General features: G+C 42.4%; 1 long non-coding RNA gene and 1 other non-coding gene across 2 annotated transcripts; both read left to right on the forward strand.

The window, feature by feature from the left end:
- Positions 1-12,152: 12,152 nt before the first annotated feature.
- LOC114237945 (uncharacterized) lies at positions 12,153-15,848 on the forward strand. Its single transcript, XR_003623394.2, has 3 exons — positions 12,153-12,782; positions 14,896-14,963; positions 15,723-15,848. It is a non-coding gene; the product is annotated as an uncharacterized LOC114237945 (long non-coding RNA).
- On the forward strand, positions 12,200-12,271 carry TRNAQ-CUG (transfer RNA glutamine (anticodon CUG)). The gene has a single exon. It is a non-coding gene; the product is annotated as a tRNA-Gln (tRNA).
- Positions 15,849-22,414: the final 6,566 nt, after the last annotated feature.

The following is a 22,414-nucleotide window of genomic DNA, read 5'->3' on the forward strand; positions in this document are numbered from 1 at the left end:
TAAATACTCTGCCCTTCAGGAGTTGGAGCATAACTCCCCATTCCTTAAGTGTAGGCTGCATAGAGTGACTTCCTTCCAAACAGAATGCGTGAAATCTCGGCTTTGGTACCCCGGTGCTGAATAGAAATATGGAGACAGAATTTCGGAGGAAAGAGAAACAGTAGCTTTATTTCTTTGCCAGGCAAAGAGGGAACACAGCAGGCTAGCGCCTCAAAAACTGTGCCCCACCCACCCCACCCCCACCTCCGGAGAGGATGGTGAGAAGTTTTATAGTAATTGTTCAAAGAGGGCGTGATCAGCTTGGGGACATTCTTCTGATGGGTTGGTGGTGAGATAAGTAGGAGTCAGCATCATCAACCTTCAGGTTCCAACCGGTGTGGGGTCTACGTGCTTGTGGGCAGCATACCATCGTTAATCCTTAACTTCTCCCACGTGGAGGGGGTTTCAAGTATCTGAAAAACAGCTCCACGATATCTTTGTGTGTATCTGTTGGATGCAAAACCAGGACCTTGCCCCAAGGCTTCACTATTGTTTCTCTTGACTGTTTCTCCCTGATCTCACATCCCCTCCCTTCCCTAATTAGCAACTGCTTGAATCTGCCCGTTGGAAGTCCGGAAAGGTCATGGAGTCTGAATGAAGGCTATTTCCTGTAATCAAAGAAATGGGGGACACAGAAAGGCTTTGTGCCCAGGAGTCCCACAGGGCCCTGCTCAGCATCAAACCCAGCAGGCAACAACAGCCACCAAGCAACAGTGATATATTTGCACTGCACTTGGCTCAGATTACCTGAGAAAATACAGTAGTCAAAAAATAGAAGAGGGGGCTTCCCTGGTGGCGCAGTGGTTGAGAATCTGCCTGCTAATGCAGGGAACACGGGTTCGAGCCCTGGTCTGGGAAGATCCCACATGCCGTGAAGCAACTGGGCCTGTGAGCCACAACTGCTGAGCCTGTGCATCTGGAGCTTGTGCTCCGCAACAAGAGAGGCTGCGATAGTGAGGGGCCCGCGCACCGCGATGAGGAGTGGCCCCCGCTTGCCACAACTAGAGAAAGCCCTCGCACAGAAACGAAGACCCAACACAGCCAAAAATAAAAAACTAAAATTAAAAAAAAAAATAGAAGAGAACAGAGAAAAATCATATGATTTAAGCTTTTCCAGGATGTCACTTAAGTCAATGAGTGTGAACTCACTTGAAGAAATCTCTCAATAAGGGGTTGATTGTTGTCAAAAATAAATCGTAAGTACAGAAGCTATTCCGTGTGGCAAGGGTGTGGAGAAAAAGAGTTTTCTCATAAATGATTGGAAATATGAATTGGTAAAGCATCTTTTCAAGGAAATAGGGCAGGCGTTAGCAAAATTAGATATGTATGTACAAGTATATTTCTAAACCGAGCAATTGCCTTTACAGGAATAGCTATTAGAGAAATACACAAACAGTGATGCAAAATAGTTGGCCCTCAGTATCCATGGGTTGGGCATCCAAAAATTCAACAAACCATGAATTAAAATATTCAGAAAAAATTTTCCAGAAAGTTCCAAAAGCAAAACTTAAATTTGTTGGGCGTATTTGCTTTACCAAGTCCAAGCTAACTCTGCTCGCCTCATGACAGGCCAATAAATCAGAAACAAGGTGTTGAGGCAAGGAATATGACTTTATTTGGAAAGCTGGCCGAATGAGAAAATGGCAGACTAGTGTCTCAAAATAACTATCTTATCGGGGTCTGGATGCCCGTTTCTTTTATAGAATCAGAGAGCGAGAAGCGGTGAGGAAGTAAAAAGACCATCAGTCTTGCAAAACATCTCCTGGAATGGCCAGCCTCAGGGAGGGGATGTGTTAATTTCTTCTTTATTGCAGCCATTCACAGGTGGGTAGAGTTCCCTGAGTCAGGCCATTATGTATGATTATAATAACAAAAGCAACGAAAAGCAAAGGCTAAAGTCAAAGAAACAGATCCAACATGGAGTCAAAATTGGCTCTTCCCTGTTACATTTGCCTAGAATTTACATAGTATTAGGTGTTTAACTTAAGTAATTTAGAGATAATTTAAAGTATACAGGAGGATGTGCATAGGTTATATGCAAACACTACACCACTTTATATAACAAACTTGAGCATCTGCAGTATGAACGGGGGTCCTGGAACCAATCCCCAGAGTATACCAAGATATTACTGGATTAGATATAGATATGTAGATGTCCCCTGCAGTATTATGTGTATAAATAAACACTGGAGCCAATTTCATGTCCATCAACTGGAGAACATTTATTTATAATAATCCATTCATACCCTGAAAGGGTCTGCAGTTATTTAAAAGAATAAGGCAGATGATAAAAATGCTGAGAGTGATGGACTGATAAAAGCTAACATGTATTATTTACTATGTGCCAGGCACTGGGCTTAATGCTTTACCTGCACTTCTCATTTAAAACCTAGGACAACCCATGTAGGAAGAACTCCTATTTGTCCCATTTTTAAGTGAGAAATTGAGCTACAGAAAATTCCAGAAACTTTGTTAAAGTCACTCTGATACCCAGTCAGGTTTGCACCTACAGCTTAAAAGACCAGAGTGCTCTCTTTTCTTGTTCTCTGTTATAGGGATTTCACAGCCTGACTGATTTGTTCTCACGCTGGAAATAAACAATCTCAGATACAGAATATCAACTTCAGACAGGCTACCTCAGGATTTTGTTCAGTCACAGAGAAAAACAAGGTCACTGTGCAACCTACAAAATTTTAAACATCTTCCTCTTTTCATAAGGAAATGACTGTTACTTTCTTATTCCAATCATACAATTGCCCATGCTAACAGTATTCAATATGGAGCAAACCCTGCTTCCTCCCATCTTCCCACAAATCACCCAACTAAAGCCCAAATCCTATAACAGGATTACACCTGGCCACACCTTGAAAACACATCCCCTTAACACCAAGTTCCTCTGGGGAGTTTATTTTTAACTTCTCTATCAAAAATATTATTCCTTTTCTTGTCTAACACCTTTGTTCCTCTCAAGACTGAGGAGTATCAAAGAAAACGGGGCACTGAAATGGAGCAGGACCCTGTGGGGATCTCCCATGTCCAAAAGCCTTTCCATGCCCCCCATTTCTTGTTTGTAGGAAAAAGGTTTCAGCCTCCTCACTGAGTTCCGAAGGGCAGATTCAAATAGTTACTAATTAGAGGACTGAGGAAATGCAGAAACAAAGGAAAGGCAGTCAAGAAACAATAATGCAGCCATGGGGCAGGGTGCAGTTTCCTCCTCAAGGAATATACATAACTATCTGATACAGGTCTCTTGAGGTCTTCTACAGGAACTAGGGACCCACCCAGGTCGGGAGGATGGTAAATTCACGGTGGGCGCAAGAACCTGGACCCCAGATTGGTTGGAACCAGAAGGCTGATTGAGATTCCTAGAACACCACCCTGTCACCTCACCACCAACCAGTCAGAGGAAGGTCACACACTCTGCAGCCACCCCCCCACCCCAAATTTTGCCTATAAAAACTCTTCCCTGAAACTGATCTCTGAGAGGCAGCAGTGAGTGGGGGGCGTGAAGCAAGATCTTAATTCCCTGCCCAGGAATTGAACCTGGGTAGCCTGGATGAAAACTAGGAATCTTAGCCACCACGCCCCCTGGCTCTTGCCCCCAGTGAAAAATGAATTTCTTATGGAGATAAAACTGTAAAAACAGGTACAAAGTTTATTATTAGAGACATAGCACAACAACAAGTGGGAGAGCACACAGAGAAACTGTTTAGTGACGATAGAAACAAGGCAGAGATGCCCGCCTGGAGAGGAAGGGTGTGGGCGTGGGCGTCTTCCCTAATGAGGAGTGCAGAAAAGAGGCCATTAAGTCAATTATACCGGGCAGTTCTTCTGGGTCTTTGTTTACCTTGGGCCAATTATCTGGTTTCTTTTTCCACACCTGACCTGCCCTAGGACGCTCCCCAACACACGTGAGCAACTTTTTTTCCAAAATGGATTACAGTCCAGAGGCCTTAGCATCACATATTATGGGGTGGTGCCCCCTCCTTTTTGACCCCCCAAGGTGCAATGTTTCCCTTGCCCCAAGGATGGGAAATGTATGACCACTTGATCTTTTAACAGGGTTTAGTCCTACTCTGTCCCTGCCATAAAAAATGTCCAATGTCCGGTTATTTACCCTATTTCTGTTGCTGGTTTTTATATTGAGGTGCAGATCTCAAAATATAAGTAATTTAGAGAGTCCGGTGATAAATATGTAGTCCTGGAGCCCGTTTGTCTCTTGCTTCAGGAAATGTAAACAGGGGCAATGAGGGGAGAAGATGGCGGAAGAGTAAAACGCGGAGATCACCTTCCTCCCCACAGATACATCAGAAATACATCTACACGTGGAACTGCTCCTATAGAACACCCACTGAACGCTGGCAGAAGACCTCAGACCTCCCAAAAGGCAAGAAACTCCCCACGTACCAGGGTAGGGCAAAAGAAAAAAGAAATAACAGAGACAAAAGAATAGGGACGGGACCTGCACCAGTGGGAGGGAGCTGTGAAGGAGGAAAGGTTTCCACACACTAGGAAGCCCCTTCGCGGGCGGAGACAGCAGGTGGCAGAGGGGGAAGCTTCGGAGCCACGGAGGAGAGCGCAGCCACAGGGGTGCGGAGGGCGAAGCGGGGAGATTCCCGCACAGAGGATCGGTGCTGACCAGCACTCACCAGCCCGAGAGGCTTGTCTGCTCAGCAGCCGGGGCGGGCGGGGCTGGGAGCTGAGGCTCGGACTTTGGTCGGATCCCAGGGAGAGGACTGGGGTTGGCGGCGTGAACACAGCCTGAAGGGGGCTAGTGTGCCACGGCTAGCCGGGAGGGAGTCCGGGAAAAAGTCTGGAGCTGCCTAAGAGGCAAGAGACTTTTTCTTCCCTCTTTGTTTCCTGGTGTGCGAGAAGAGGGGATTAAGAGCGCTGCTTAAAGGAGCTCCAGAGACGGGCGCGAGCCGCGGCTATCAGCGCAGACCCGAGAGATGGGCATGAGACGCTAAGGCTGCTGCTGCCGCCACCAAGAAGCCTGTGTGCAAGCACAGGTCACTATCCACACCGCCCCTCCTGGGAGCCTGTGCAGCCCGCCACTGCCAGGGTCCCGTGATCCAGGGACAACTTACCCGGGAGAACACACGGTGCGCCTCAGGTTGGTGCAACGTCACACCGGCCTCTGCCGCTGCAGGCTTGCCCCGCCTCCATACCCCTCCCTTCCCCCAGCCTGAGTGAGCCAGAGCCCCCGAAGCAGCTGCTACTTTAACCCCGTCCTGTCTGAGCGAAGAACAGACGCCCTCAGGCGACCTACATGAAGAGGCAGGGCCAAATCCAAAGCTGAACCCCGGGAGCTGTTCGAACAAAGAAGAGAAAGGGAACTCTCGCCCAGCAGCCTCAGGAGCAGCGGATTAAAGCTCCACAATCAACTTGATATACCTGCATCTGTGGAATACCAGAATAGACAACGAATCATCCCAAACTGAGGAGGTGGACTTTGGGAGCAAGATATATTATTTTTTTGCCTTTTCCTCTTTTTGTGAGTGTGTATGTGTATGCTTCTGTGTGAGATTTTGTCTGTATAGCTTTGCTTTCACCATTTGTCCTAGGGTTCTGTCCCTCCGTTTTTTTCTTGTTGTTTTTTACTTAAAAAATTTTTTTCTTAATAATTATTTTTTAATTTTAATAACTTTATTTTATTTTATCTTACTTTATTTTATTTTATCCTCTTTCTTTCTTTCTATTTTTTCTCCCTTTTATTCTGAGCCGTGTGGATGAAAGGCTCTTGGTGCTCCAACCAGGCATCAGAGCTGTGCCTCTGAGGTGAGAGAGCCAACTTCAGGACACTGGTCCACAAGAGACCTCCCAGCTCCACATGATACCAAATGCTGAAAATCTCCCAGAGATCTCCATCTCAACACCAAGACCCAGCTTCACTGAAAGACCAGCAAGCTACAGTGCTGGACACCTTATGTCAAATAACTAGCAAGACAGGAACACAAACCCACCCATTAGCAGAGAGGCTGCCTAAAATCATAAAAAGCTCACAGACACCCCAAAACACACCACCAGACGTGGACCTGCCCACCAGAAAGACAAGATCCAGCCTCATCCACCAGAACACAGGCACTAGTCCCCTCCACAAGGAAGCCTACAAAACCCACTGAACCAACCTTAGCCACTGCGGACAGACACCAAAAACAACAGGAACTACGAACCTGCAGCCTGCGAAAAGAGGACCCCAAACACAGTAAGATAAGCAAAATGAGAAGACAGAAAAACACACAGCAGATGAAGGAGCAAGGTAAAAACATGCCAAACCTAAAAAATGAAGAGGAAATAGGCAGTCTACCTGAAAAAGAATTCAGAATAATGATAGTAAATATGATCCAAAATCTTGGAAATAGAATAGACAAAATGCAAGAAACATTTAACAAGGACCTAGAAGAACTAAAGAGGAAACAAGCAACAATGAACAACACAATAAATGAAATTAAAAATACTCTAAAAGGGATCAATAGCAGAATAACTGAGGCAGAAGAAGGGATAAGTGACCTGGAAGATAAAATAGTGGAAATAACTACCGCAGAGCAGAATAAAGAAAAAAGAATGAAAAGAATTGAGGACAATCTTAGGGACCTGTGTGACAACATTAAACACATCAACATTCGAATTATAGGGGTCCCAGAAGAAGAAGAGAAAAAGAAAGGGACTGAGAAAATATTTGAGGAGATTATAGTTGAAAATTTCCCTAATATGGGAAAGGAAATAGTTAATCAAGTCCTAGAAGCACAGAGAGTCCCATACAGGATAAATCCAAGGAGAAACATGCCAAGACACATATTAATCAAACTATCAAAAATTAAATATAAAGAAAACATATTAAAAGCAGCAAGGGAAAAACAACAAATAACACACAAAGGAATCCCCATACGGTTAACAGCTGATCTTTCAGCAGAAACTCTGCAAGCCAGAAGGGAGTGGCAGGACATATTTAAAGTGATGAAGGAGAAAAACCTACAACCAAGATTACTCTACCCAGCAAGGATCTCATTCAGATTTGATGGAGAAATTAAAACCTTTACAGACAAGCAAAAGCTGAGAGAGTTCAGCACCACCAAACCAACTTTACAACAAATGCTAAAGGAACTTCTCTAGGCAAGAAACACAAGAGAAGAAAAACACCTACAATAACAAACCCAAAACATTCAAGAAAATGGGAATAGGAACATACATATCGATAATTACCTTGAATGTAAATGGATTAAATGCTCCCACCAAAAGACACAGACTGGCTGAATGGATACAAAAGCAAGACCCATATATATGCTGTCTACAAGAGACCCACTTCAGACCTAGGGACACATACAGACTGAAAGTGAGGGGATGGAAAAAGATATTCCATGCAAATGGAAATCAAAAGAAAGCTGAAGTAGCAATTCTCATATCAGACAAAATAGACTTTAAAATAAAGACTATTACAAGAGACAAAGAAGGACACTATATAATGATCAGGGATCAATTCAAAAAGAAGATATAACAATTGTAAATATATATGCACCCAACATAGGAGCACCTCAATACATAAGGCAAATACTAACAGACATAAAAGGGGAAATTGACAGTAACACAATCATAGTAGGGGACTTTAACACCCCACTTTCACCAATGGACAGATCATCCAAAATGAAAATAAGTAAGGAAACACAAGCTTTAAATGATACATTAAACAAGATGGACTTAATTGATATTTATAGGACATTCCACCCAAAAACAACAGAATACACATTTTTCTCAAGTGCTCATGGAACATTCTCTAGGATAGATCATATCTTGGGTCACAAATCAAGCCTTGGTAAATTTAAGAAAATTGAAATCGTATCAAGTATCTTTTCTGACCACAATGCTATGAGACTAGATATCAATTACAGGAAAAGACCTGTAAAAAATACAAACACATGGAGGCTACACAATACACTACTTAATAACGAAGTGATCACTGAAGAAATCAAAAGGGAAATCAAAAAATACCTAGAAACAAATGACAATGGAGACACGACGACCCAAAACCTATGGGATGCAGCAAAAGCAGTTCTAAGAGGGAAGTTTATAGCAGTACAATCCTACCTTAAGAAACAGGAAACATCTCAAATAAACAACCTAACCTTGAACCTAAAGCAATTAGAGAAAGAAGAACAAAAAAACCCCAAAGTTAGCAGAAGGAAAGAAATCATAAAGATCAGATCAAAAATAAATGAAAAAGAAATGAAGGAAACGATAGCAACGATCAATAAAACTAAAAGCTGGTTCTTTGAGAACATAAACAAAATTGATAATCCATTAGCCAGACTCATCAAGAAAAAAAGGGAGAAGAAACAAATCAATAGAATTAGAAATGAAAAAGGAGAAGTAACAACTGACACTGCAGAAATACCAACGATCATGAGAGATTACTACAAGCAACTGTATGCCAATAAAATGGACAACTTGGAAGAAATGGACAAATTCTTAGAAATGCACAACCTGCCGAGACTGAACCAGGAAGAAATAGAATATATGAACAGACCAATCACAAGCACTGAAATTGAAACTGTAATTAAAAATCTTCCAACAAACAAAAGCTCAGGACCAGATGGCTTCACAGGCAAATTCTATCAAACATTTAGGGAAGAGCTAACACCTATCCTTCTCAAACTCTTCCAAAATATTGCAGAGGGAGGAACACTCCCCAACTCATTCTACGAGGCCACCATCACCCTGATACCAGAACTAGACAAAGATGTCACAAAGAATGAAAACTACAGGCCAATATCACTGATGAACATAGATGCAAAAATCCTCAACAAAATACTAGCAAACAGAATCCAACAGCACATTAAAAGGATCATACACCATGATCAAGTGGGGTTTATCCCAGGAATGCAAGGATTCTTCAATATATGCAAATCAATCAATGTGATACACCATATTAACAAATTGAAAGAGAAAAACCATATGATCATCTCAATAGATGCAGAGAAAGCTTTCGACAAAATTCAACACCCATTTATGATAAAAACCCTCCAGAAAGTAGGCATAGAGGGAACTTTCCTCAACATAATAAAGGCCATATATGATAAACCCACAGCCAACATCGTCCTCAATGGTGAAAAACTGAAACCATTTCCACTAAGATCAGGAACAAGACAAGGTTGCCCACTCGCACCACTATTATTCAACATAGTTTTGGAAGTTTTAGCCACAGCAATCAGAGAAGGAAAAGAAATTAAAGGAATCCAAATCAGAAAAGAAGTAAAGCTGTCACTGTTTGCAGATGACATGATACTATACATAGAGAATCCTAAAGATGCTAGCAGAAAACTACTAGAGCTAATCAATGAATTTGGTAAAGTAGCAGAATACAAAATTAATGCACAGAAATCTCTTTCATTCCTATACACTAATGATGAAAAATCTGAAAGTGAAATTAAGAAAACACTCCCATTTACCATTGCAACAAAAAGAATAAAGTATCTAGGAATAAACCTACCTAAGGAGACAAAAGACCTGTATGCAGAAAATTATAAGACACTGATGAAAGAAATTAAAGATGATACAAATAGATGGAGAGATATAGCATGTTCTTGGATTGGAAGAATCAACATTGTGAAAATGACTCTACTACCCAAAGCAATCTACAGATTCAATGCAATCCCTATCAAACTACCACTGGCATTTTTCACAGAACTAGAACAAAAAATTTCACAATTTGTATGGAAACACAAAAGACCCCGAATAGCCAAAGCAATCTTGAGAACGAAAAATGGAGCTGGAGGAATCAGGCTCCCTGACTTCAGACTATACTACAAAGCTACAGTAATCAAGACAGTATGGTACTAGCACAAAAACAGAAATATAGATCAATGGAACAGGATAGAAAGCCCAGAGATAAACCCACACACATATGGTCACCTTATCTTTGATAAAGGAGGCAAGCATATACAGTGGAGAAAAGACAGCCTCTTCAATAAGTGGTGCTGGGAAAACTGGACAGCTACATGTAAAAGTATGAAATTAGAACATTCCCTAACACCATACACAAAAATAAACTCAAAATGGATTAAAGACCTAAATGTAAGGCCAGACAGTATCAAACTCTTAGAGGAAAACATAGGCAGAACACTCTATGACATAAATTACAGCAAGATCCTTTTTGACCTGCTCCTAGAGAAATGGAAATAAAAACAAAAATAAACAAATGGGACCTAATGAAACTTAAAAGCTTTTGCACAGCAAAGGAAACCATAAACAAGACGAAAAGACAACCCTCAGTATGGGAGAAAATATTTGCAAATGAAGCAACTGACAAAGGATTAATCTCCAAAATTTACAAGCAGCTCATGCAGCTCAATATCAAAAAACAAACAACCCAATCCAAAAATGGGCAGAAGACCTAAAGAGACATTTCTCCAAAGAAGATATACAGATTGCCAACAAACACATGAAAGAATGCTCAACATCATTAATCATTAGAGAAATGCAAATCAAAACTACAATGAGATATCATCTCACACTGGTCAGAATGGCCATCATCAAAAAATCTAGAAACAATAAATGCTGGAGAGGGTGTGGAGAAAAGGGAACCCTCTTGCACTCTTGGTGGGCATGTAAATTGATACAGCCACTATGGAGAACAGTATGGAGGTTCCTTAAAAAACTACAAATAGAACTACCATACGACCCAGCAATTCCACTACTGGGCATGTACCCTGAGAAAACCATAATTCAAAAAGAGTCATGTACCAAAATGTTCATTGCAGCTCTATTTACATTAGCCAGGACACGGAAGCAACCTCAGTGTCCCATCATCGGATGAATGGATAAAGAAGATGTGGCACATATATACAATGGAATATTACTCAGCCATAAAAAGAAACGAAATTGAGTTATTTGTAGTGAGGTGGATGGAGTTAGAGTTTGTCAGAGTGAAGTAAGTCAGAAAGAGAAAAACAAATACAGTATGCTAACACATACATATGGAATCTAAGGAAAAAAAAAAGGTCACGAAGAACCTAGTGGCAAGACGGGAATAAAGACACAGACCTATTAGAGAATGGACTTGAGGATATGGGGAGGGAGAAGGGTAAGCTGGGACAAAGTGAGAGAGTGTCATGGACATAAACACACTACCAAACGTAAAATAGATAGCTAGTGGGAAGCAGCCTCATAGCACAGGGAGATCAGCTCTGTGCTTTGTGACCACCTAGAGGGGTGGGATAGGGAGGGTGGGAGGGAGGGAGATGCAAGAGGGAAGAAATACGGGAACATATGTATATGTATAACTGATTCACTTTGTTATAAAGCAGAAACTAACACACCATTGTAAAACAATTATACTCCAATAAAGATGTTAGAAAAAAAAAAAGCAAAGAGGAAAAAAAGAAAAACCAGGGGACTGGTAATGAATGTCGGGCCTGGAGCCCATCCTCTTCTCACCCCAGGAAGTGTGAACAGGAGGCCAGTTTTAAACGTGTAGCCTGGAGCCCATCTATCTCCTGCCTCACAACCTATCAGGGAGTTTGGGTCTTTTGAGCAGGAGTCCACTTTCTCCGTGCGTGGCCCTGCAGTAAACCTTTCTCTGCTTCAAACTCCAGCATATCCTGTTGTTTGGCCTCACCGCGCCTTCAGCAAGGGAACCTTGCGTTACACAACCTGGCAGGCCATGAGCCGCCCTGGGTGCTCGCAGTGCGACGTGTGCGGCCGGATCCCACAGCAAAGCCCCCAGCACCCAGCGATTCTACCCTTGGACCTGGGGTCCCAGGGAGGGGACATCCCACGAAGTCCCAAGAGCTGTTCTGAGGGTCTTCAGAGCTCCCAGGGCAGCGGGAAGAGGACACTTGGAAAGAAGAGGAAAGGAACTTTGTTTTTTCCTCGCGGGAATTTTACCTCAGGGCAGAAAACTCTAGAAATGCCGGCAGAGCAGGTGGATTTGGGGGAGTCCTAAAAGCCCTTCTCTGTCGCTCACCCCGAATGGATTTCATCTCATTCCACGACAAACAAACCTGAAGAGACGGCCTAGGGCAGGCGAGTTAGGCGCCTCCTGGCGTCGCGGAGGAAGAGGGCTCGGGGCGGGGTGACGTGAGCGCCGGGCGGGAGGCCGCTCCTGAGCCAGCGGGGCTGTGCGCCGCCTGGCTCAGCGGCGGCAGTAGTGGAGCGGCCGACAGAGGGTTCCATGGTGTAATGGTGAGCACTCTGGACTCTGAATCCAGTGATCCGAGTTCAAATCTCGGTGGGACCTTTCCCTTTAGGCAGCGCCCAGCCGTCTTTTACTCAGTTTCCTCCCGAAAGCGAACTCGCGCCTCAGATGCGCGCTGCCTGGATGCGCTTTCCCGCCCCCGCATCCTCCTCAGTCCCGCTCTCGACCCGACCGTCTGGGTCCCGAGAAGGAGGCTTCCCGGACCCGCGACCCTCCTGCCGCCGCCCGTGCCTCGCAGCCGCGTCCCCCGCGCTCTGCCGCCTCCTCCTGAGGAAAACCGGCTGCTCCGAGTGGCGCGGTCCACGCGGACGTGGCGGGCAGGTTGGGGGGACGAGCCCGCGGCGTCCCCGCTGGACCCTGGCGACTCTGCCCGTCGCGGGCCATTGGAGGCCCCGGCCCCGCCGCCCAGGGGCGCAGCGACCGAGCCAGTGCCACCTGCTCGTCGGGTCACCCTGGGTCTCGGGGGCGAAAGGCAGAGGCTGCGCCCACTGAGTCCTGCCCCGCGAGGGGGCTTCGCCCCGCACGTCTTGTAGCTAACTGCGCGGTTGTCACGGTGAGTAAATGGTCGCAGTGCGGGGCTGTGACGTCGCTGAGCAGTCAGGGTGACAGCGTCTTAGCTTTCGGGTCGAGCGTTCCAGACCTGGATGGGAAGTACTGTATTGTATTCAGGTGCCCTATTTTATTCAGAATTTTAATTGATCCTATTCCAGTTTATTCCCATTTTATTCAGAATTTCTTGCTTCTAAGTCTCCATTGGACACGGAAAGCCGCTGTTAGGCTAAGATTTGAACCTTGACTCCAGGAAACCTCGTCCTTTCGTCCCAAGCTCAGCCAGAAGGAGAAGGAAGGCCGAGGATTCCGGCGTCTGGGGAGAGCAGGAATCCCTGATCCACCTCCACCCAGGCCTTTGAGACACGTGCAGATCTTATAGTCAAGGCTAGACCGTAGTGAATATGCCTTGTTTGGTTTGATTTGAGTTGGGAACCACATTCATTTTTTTAATCATTATAAAATTAAATTAATTGTTTAAATGTCGCCTCTAGACATTGAAAACACAGTGTAACAAATGAATCTGTGTATGCCTTTTGTGGAACAAGCATATGGATAAGAACTCTCCCAAGAGGCTATAAAACACAATAATTTATATATACCCCAGGACAGTGACAGAATAAAAAACTGCTTTCCTCAATTGTGTTGTTATTGGCATTGTTAGTATTTCTTTATTCTTTTGTCCATATAATGTGAGAAAAAGCAAAGGAGACTGTATGGAATATCGTATTTCTATTAGTCTGAGTGTCCTTAAAAACAAAAATACTGGTATTAGAGAAAAGAGATTCAGAGAAAAGATAGACGTTCAATAAAAAGCCTGTAGTTCTGAATTTGAATTGTGAATGTGGATATATGTGAATACATGAATACATACAAATATGAATATGTATTTGCTAGCTATGTCCACTGGAAAGACGTAGAAATAAACCAATTCCAATGAGTATCTTTAGGTTACACAATTTGACTTGAGAATAATGTTTTGCACAAAAAGAAGCCAGAGATTCTTAGAGAAATGACTGAGTCCAAGTCAGGGACAGAAGATATTCAAGATGAGACAGAAGCACCTTGTCATACTGATATCAGGAAAGTTCTCAAAGACTATTAGAATCTTATCAAAAGGATGAAGGAGCCAGCTTAAAGTCACTTTCACTGCTGAAGGAGAGGATAATTGGAGTATCGATAAAGACTATATTGCCATGAATTGAAATACTTCAATGTGTTTGAAACTTTGAATTCATATTAGCACAGGGGGAAAAAAAAAAGAAATAAAAGAAACTAACTGGTGACCACAGAGGATGCTTGGGGAATTGCTGATTAAGCTGCAGTTTTCTTTACAGAGGGTACCACTAAATAACTAAACAGTATTTAGTATTTAGGGGAAGTTTCTTTTTATACAAGTGTTCCAGTTAAATAATACATGACCATGGAATATCACCATTTTACTCCACATAATCAGTTAATGGATCTAGGCCTTGAACTCCGAGGGCTGCTAATATTATTAGAAGAGACACACAGGACTTGATGTGCCTCCTGATCAGAGTGTGAGACCTAGATGAAGGTAGCATCCTTTGGAAGCTTGTGGTGAAGAGAAAGAATGAAGTAACTGGTAGAAATTAAAGGTCCTACTGGAAGAAACAGAATCCCAGAATCAGGAGACACACCATGCCTTTCCCCAAAACCTCCTTACATCTGCTAGAATAATTGCACAAGACAGATCTAGAACTAAGAACCACTTCTGAGGTAGTCTTGCCAAGATAGCAAATGTGAACCTCATCAGTCTCTGTATCTGCCAGGTCCAAAATAGGGGGCACTAGACATACATGGCTGTTGAACACTTAGAATGTAGCTAGTGGGACTGAGGAACTGGATTTTAATTATATTTAATTTATAATTCATGTGAATGTAAACTTAAAAACTGAAGACATGCACTATATTTTTCTATTAAACACAACTTTAAAACTTTGGTAGAATTATATTTCCTTTACTGTGTAGAATTAACTAACTATGTATTGAATAGATCATATTTATATTATTGTGTGATTGTACTTTTTTAGCTTTGTGTGGCTACTAGAAAAATTTAAATTACATAAGTGCCTTGCATTTTCTTTTTATTACAGCACTGCTCTAGATTCTACCACCAAAAAGGAAATATGGAGGACAAGAGAATTTATTAAAGTACACCCAGGTATTCAATTTAGACTGCAGGAATGCTACAGAACAAACAGCTCAGTTTCTTCAACAAATGAATGATTTGAAAAAAAAAAAAAAAAAGGACAGCAAGAGACCAAGAGAGAGCTAGAGCAAGAGAGAGAGAGAGGAAGGAAGGAAGGAAGGAGGGAAGGAGGGAAGGAAGGAAGGAAGGAACTGAGGGTAAACATATATGTAAAGACTTAAACACATATCCTACTGATTACAATTTGTGGATTTTATTTGGCTCCCAAGAAAGGATACTAACTTAAAAACAATAACTGTGAATTTGAATACTATTTGATGATATTAAAGATTTTAAATTGATTTATGAATAATTGTAGTGCTATGATAATACTTTGAGAAAGAGTCTTCATTTAGGGAAACATACTGGCATAATTACAGATGAAATATGATGTCTGAGATTTGCTTTAAATAATATAGGAAAAGATGAGTGGGTGGAATTGTAGTAAAACAATTTCAGCCATAAGTTGATAAATGTTGAATGTGGCTGACAAAGATGGGGATGTTCTGTTATATGATTCTGTCTATTTTGTGTACTATTGAAATTCTGCCTTTGAAAAAGAATGATAGGAGACCACAGATCCACCTAGGATAATGGCAGCTGAATCTATCAACACATATTTCAGAGGGCTAGAGACTAACATAGAGAGTCAAGGACACCACTCATAACCCTGCCGTAAACAACCAGAGGCCAGAGAACACTGTGGATTCCAAGTGGTTTGTTTTTACCCAGGGCTTGGAGCCACACAGCAGTAGAGGGATCAGCAAAGACTCTGCATATAAAGAAGAGGAGAGCAAGGAGGACATACTCAGGAGGGAACCCAGGTAAAATTACTCACAGAAAGGGCATGTGGATAAACTCAGAGGATGCCTGAGACCTGGTCGTATATAGCTCTGGTGTCTGGGGAATTGACAGGAAGGGGTTTGACAGTGCAGAGGAGCAGAGGGTGACAATTTTGAGGGAGCACAATTACTGGGATCAAGTGTGAGACCTAGATGAAGGTAGCATCCTTTGGAAGCTTGTGGTGAAGAGAAAGAATGAAGTAACTGGTAGAAATTAAAGGTCCTACTGGAAGAAACAGAATCCCAGAATCAGAAGACACACCATGCCTGTCCCCAAAACCTCCTTACATCTGCTAGAATAATTGCACAAGACAGATCTAGAACTAAGAAATCGACTAAGCCACTCAAAGCACTAATCTGTTCCTACCTAGAACTGCTGTTTCTCATTCAAGTAAATACAGTCATGTTAAAATGAAAATCATGCAACAGACATTTATTCTAAGATGACAGGAAAAAAAACATAAATAGTCAAAAATTTCAGGTCATGAAAAAATTCCCTTCAAAATCAATCACAAAACATAGGAAAAGTGTAAAATGGCATCTGTATCTGAATTAAGTGTTCGTGAACAAAGCATTTGTAGATACACACACACACACACACACACACACACACACACACACAGGGAAAAGCCCCAAAACTTCACATAATAAATACACAACACAAAATAGAAGTAGACAAGAAAGAAGAAACAAGAAATTAGAATTGGCAGAGATTAGAAAAAATTGAAGGAAAAGAAAATTCTCTGAAAAAGAGGCTAAATGACAAGGTACATAAGGGATCATATTTGTCTGAAATTATAAGGGACATTGAACTAAAAAATGAAAGCATCAAATAGAATAGTAATGAATAAAAGATAATTAGAAAGGATCAGAGAGAAAGTCATAGAGACCTGGGAGAAATAGAACTGGAACGGTCAACTCTAAGACCTATCCTATTAGAGCTAAAAGATTTTATTTTATTTATTTTATTATTATTATTATTTATTTATTTATTTTTAAGATTAAAAAAAAAATTTCCTGTGAAGCTCCAGGCCTCCCTTTGCCCTCAATGGAGAGAAAGTTACATTCTACATCTCAATAGAACATACAAAGCAAGAAGATGTTTTTTAAAAAATCAATAAATTCATTATGGTCAAGTCATTTATATTCAGTCAAGCTGTCCACCTATCAAAGCAATAGAAAACAAGTATTAAATATGCCAAACTTAGGAAGTCCTTACTCCATCATGAGGAATCTTTAAGGATGAACTCTACTCATCAAGAGCTGACTGAGGAAACTCTGAGTTTTGTACAGCTGGTCATCATTGAATATATGTAATTGTAGATTTAAGCCAGTGTGTCATGGGCCCTGCTCTGGGTGCAGCCTGGGCATACCCTCGGGCCTCTGCAGGGAGGCTGCTGGCACTCCCAGGGTGAAGCAGCCGTCCTGTGCCACTAGGGGGTCTAAAGGGCCCGGTGGGCCCCTCCTCCAGCTCCTACCCCTACCTTGCCAGTTCCCGCATTAAAAAAAAAAAAAAAAAAAGAGGTGAGGAGAAGGTGAGAAAAATAGCATGTAAAGGGTATACATTTGATTGGGTTGAAATAATTCTGTAAGAAGTGGTAGGTAAAGACAGAAGAAAAGAGAAAAGTAGAATAATGTCCTTGATCATCACAGTGGTAAAAGTTGAAGTTGAGAGATGTCATTTAAAACTTATACTCCAAATATTAGAAATGTGACAACATACTAAGGGACTAAGGGGTCAAAAATTTTAGTGCACTAGCTAGCCAGTCCTTCCTAAATACCAAACACACACACACACATACACAAATATGCACACACAAAGAAAATAAAATAACACAGAAAAGAAACACAGTAAATACAATGGACTACGAATGGTAAGTATAGCTTTAAAAATGTGGGAGAGTTTAAGATATAAAGATGAATAGGAGAAACAAGAATATTTATATTAATTTATATCTATACCCACTAAAATCAATCATGATAATAATGGATTATAACACTGAATTTTAAAAACGCATGAGGGGACTTCCCTGGTGGCACAGTGGTTGAGAATCTGCCTGCCAATGCAGGGGACATGGGTTTGAGCCCTGATCCAGGAAGAGCCCACATGCCACAGAGCAACTAAGCCCGTGCACCACAACTATTGAGCCTGCACTCTAGAGCCTGTGAGCCACAACTACTGAGCCCACGTGCCACAACTACTGAAGCCCACACGCCTAGAGCCCAAGCTCTGCAACAAGAGAAGCTCGTGCACCGCAATGAAGAGTAGCCCCCGCTCACCACAACTAGAGAAAGCCCACACGCAGCAACAAAGACCCAACAATGAAGACCCAATGGAGCCAAAAATAAATAAATAAATTTATTAAAAAAAAAAAAAAACCCCGCATGAGTCCACAGTGAAACTCAAAAAACCTTTTAATGATATGGAAGGGGTATGGATTGTCTTTCCCACAGCACAAGGCGAGGAATACAAGTTTACAGAATGATTGAATTAGAAAATGTCCAGGATACAAACACAAGTATGATAATTGACACACATGAGGGAACAATAAGGGATGGTAAAATTTTTAGAGAAAGAGCATCACAGGACAAGATATTCATAAACTCTCAAAGTACCACTAATCAAGTTACTGATTATAGACAGAAAACATGTCTTTCCAGTGAACAGATCTCATGGCCCCTGCATAACAAAGTGTCCAATGCTAAAATGACAATAGTGGTGACAGGCAAAGTGGACACTCTTAGTCTCCAAAGGGGCTGTGCTTGGAAGCACACAGCATGCAGTAGGTGGTGTTCTTGGCAAAAGGGGTTCAACTGAACCCTTGAGGAAATGATCAGACAACTGCAAAATGTAGACCTTTGAGCCAGACAACTGACCTGTCCTCTGCAAGCAAGTCAATGTCACCACCATTGAAGACAACCACAAAAAGCTGAGGAGAGGTTTTGGGTTCCCAAGGACTAAAGAAATATACTTACACAATCTTTTTAGTCCTTGGGAATCCAAAACACCTATTCTCCTTTTTGTTGTCTTATTTGTGGAGACGTTGACTGTTTGAAGAAAGACAGGCCACTTGTCTTGTTCAGTGGCCTAAATTCTGCAGTCATCTGATAACTACCTCATGATGAAACTCAGGCTAAACAGTTTCAGCAAGAACACTGCATAGTTAATGCCGTCAGATCCTAGTACAGTCCATCTAGTGGCAAAGAATGACCGGGTTGACATGTTGCCTTCTTCCAGTTGCTCCTGATGCCAGTGTGTGGAGGATGAACATTGAGACGAGCAAGAGTTAAGGTCTCTCCAAACTGTGACCATCAAAGCATTGGTCTCCTTATCGATTGATCACACTTGGAGGCTGATGACTGGGATTTCTTCCATCAGATCTATGTCTTGGAGTGTGGAGAGTAGTTGTTGGTTGTAAGGTTGATTCTCAGGAAAGGATCCCTCCAGTGTTCTGTTTGGGCTTTAACTTGACTTGCTGCTGTAGATTTTTTTTCATCAAATGGAAAAGGTACATTTTGTAATGTGGTTTCTTCCAAATTGGCGATATCTTTTCTTAGTTCCTAAAGTAATTGGTATCTGTGAAAGACAGAGAGAGAGAGAGAGAGGGAGAGAGAGGAGAGAGAGGGAGAGATGAAATGTTCGTTTTGTTAGGTCCTGCTGATAGCTGAGCCTGGAGGGATGGCTACATGGTGACAGAGGCCAGGGGCAGGCTGAGCTCCTGGTGACAGGAGGAGCTGAAGGGGGGGCCACAGGCTGGCTGAAGTGGAGAGTGAGATACATCAGTTCGAAGAAATACCTCCCTAAACTTTCATCCAGCCTGTGGTGCAGAATCTAGGGACCCCTGTCCTCACCCCACCAGTGCTTGGTGATATCCCATCTCAAAGCTGCTGCAGAGCCTTAGCCAGTTTCCTACCACCCAATTCTCAGCAGCCACGTCCCTCTTGAATCCCCTTCATCTGGACCGAATGATGACTTTCTCACATGTACCAGGATGGATGTGCTTAGCATCCCTTGTACACATTCAGAAACAGACTGCTATGGGAGCAGAGGATCCTTGGTAGAGAAACACACCCTCTTCTATCTCTACGTCCCTGCCTTCTGAGGAGGAGGGGCAGGCTACAGGGAAAGCCCTGGAATGTGAGAGCCAACAGGGAGAATGTATCCAAGTCCAGTTCCACCTTTTACAGATGAGGAGCTATGCTTCCAAGGGGCTAGGGACTAACTAAAACCACGTGGCCTATTATTGACAACCCTGGCCCTAGAACCCAGGCCACAGGCCCTTTCCATACATTTGGGGGAATGGAGCAGAAAGGCTCCAATCTGGAGGTGTCAACAGTTAATGGAGGCTGTTTGGTCACCCTCCTGGACAGGAATAAGGCTTTGCAGAGAAATCCTTCTCCAAAGGGGCTGAGGAACAAATGGAAAAACAGGAAACTCAAATGAAATTAGCAAAAAGAGAGCAGGGAGTGTAACTGGCCCAACCCATTTGCATCCCATGGACACCAACATTCTAGAAAGGTAATTTCATGCTGCATCCACCTTAGGGCATTTCTAGGAATATTCTCAACATATACACAAAAAAAACTCTGAAGTAAAAGTGAAAAAGCATTAGTTTTAGTTATACTAGATTCTCATCACTTTTTTCTCAAACTTTTCCCGAAGAAAGAGTCTCTCCTAGTATTTTATGCTAGTGCATAGAAGGGCATGAAAAAAGATAAACATAGGAGAATGAGGCCTAAGATTCATTATGGGGTTTTTGCATAAGGAAAAAATTAAATGAAAAAAAAAAAAAACAATTTGTTGATTCTGCAGTTCTGAACCCATTAGGGAAATCCATTTAGTGAATAGCAAACTGCAAGTTGCATTTTAACAGTAGAAAAGGAAACACTAAATTTCATTATTGTGGGAAGGGGAGATACTATTTTATACTCTGGGTTTTTATGTAATTTTTTTTAACTCTATTTTGTACGATAAAAATTATGAGAAACTTGGATCCAAACAGAGATATTACATATCTAACCTATCTTTTTTCTCTTTTCTCTGAGCTGTACAAATAGTTCTGTTGAGAGAAGAATGCTAATTCCCTTAATGGCTGATATTCAGCTTTTCTATGAAGTAGCCACACAATGGACACTGCCATACTGGTTACTGATATCCTACAAGATCCACAGTCCTTCTAATCCCTAGATGCATATTAGCAGAGCTTTTAAAAATGCTGATACCCAAACCTCACTGCAGAACTTTAGAATCAGAATTTCAATGGATTGGGTTAAGGCATTCATGGTAGATCAAAACTCAACCAGTTTTTATTTTATAATAGCATGATTTAGAACTACTCATTAGACTTACACTATTTCACACCATTCTTTTTCTTCTCTCCATCTACTCCAGCATGGACTTCTTTCCCACTGGCCCTAAAGATTTTTCGGTCTTTCTCTGACACTCTCTTATAAATAACTTGCCTTCTCAATTAGATTTGTCTGAAGCAATGATCATCTTGTATTCTTGTGTATCTCCCTGGGTCTTCATAAATCTGGCCCAAAGTTAATTCACTACGATGCTCTCCTACATTCCTTGGCCTCAGATTCCAACTCAGTTCATTTCTTCTGGATTTTTACTGAACATGTAGAAGGAGTAATTTTAAGAAAGGGGAGAGGTCTGAATGCCTATGCACTTCATGCTCTTATGCATATTGAAAACCTGGCCTCTGGATCTCCTTTTGGCCAACGTCCCTTTAGGGTGCCATCTACTGTCCTCCACCTACTGCCAGCTCGTCAGTCCCTGGAAGCCCCATGCACATTAGCACAGAACTGCCCACCTGGGGCTGAGGGGAACCTGACTCCAGGCCAGTCCAGCACTCCCACCTATGACCCAGGTTCTTACTTAGTTTTTATACTCAGTGCTCTTTTTCCTCAGTTTCAGTTCTTCTTATTCATGTGCAGAAGTTGAGGGTTAAGGGTTTCCTAGATAAGGTTCTCCAAAAGCCAACCCAACATGCAAGTGATTCATTAACACATGATCCTGGAAGAAATAGGCAGTGGAGTTAGGGAACAGGGAAAGGAGAATAAGGCAAAGAAACCAAGAAAGTGTGTGATATCAGGCGAAGTACTATGTGTTCAGTGGCCTAAATGATGCTCTTCTGATGGGGAGGATCATGGATCTGGGCTTCCCTGTGGCTAAAAGGAAAGGTCAGAGGGAATATTAGGACAGCAGCTATAGGAACTCAACAGAGTTCAGAGTGCAAACAGGAGATGGAGATGGAAGGGCCGTGGCAGGGTGGCAGCCCCCATGGTAAAGAGAGGAAAGACCAGACGAGGTAGCATCAGCTGTTGAGTGAACAAACGAGGAAGAGAAAAAATAGTGGGAGACTGAGCTATAATCTTAGGTAAAGAGTATAAGGAAGAAGTACACGTAAGAGCCTCAGATGTGATTATCTCTGTACCCTAAGCTTGAAGGCCAGGGAATCGGCATGCTAGTCTTCACTTGCTGAACAGCAGTTTTCTTCTGATAATCTTCTGTTTCAGGACACTTAAGGCATTAATCTTGCTATAGACCAGACACTCATGCTTGCTGGCAGCTAA

This window comes from Balaenoptera acutorostrata, chromosome 1, assembly GCF_949987535.1.
Source record: "Balaenoptera acutorostrata chromosome 1, mBalAcu1.1, whole genome shotgun sequence".
Lineage (NCBI taxonomy): Eukaryota > Metazoa > Chordata > Mammalia > Artiodactyla > Balaenopteridae > Balaenoptera > Balaenoptera acutorostrata.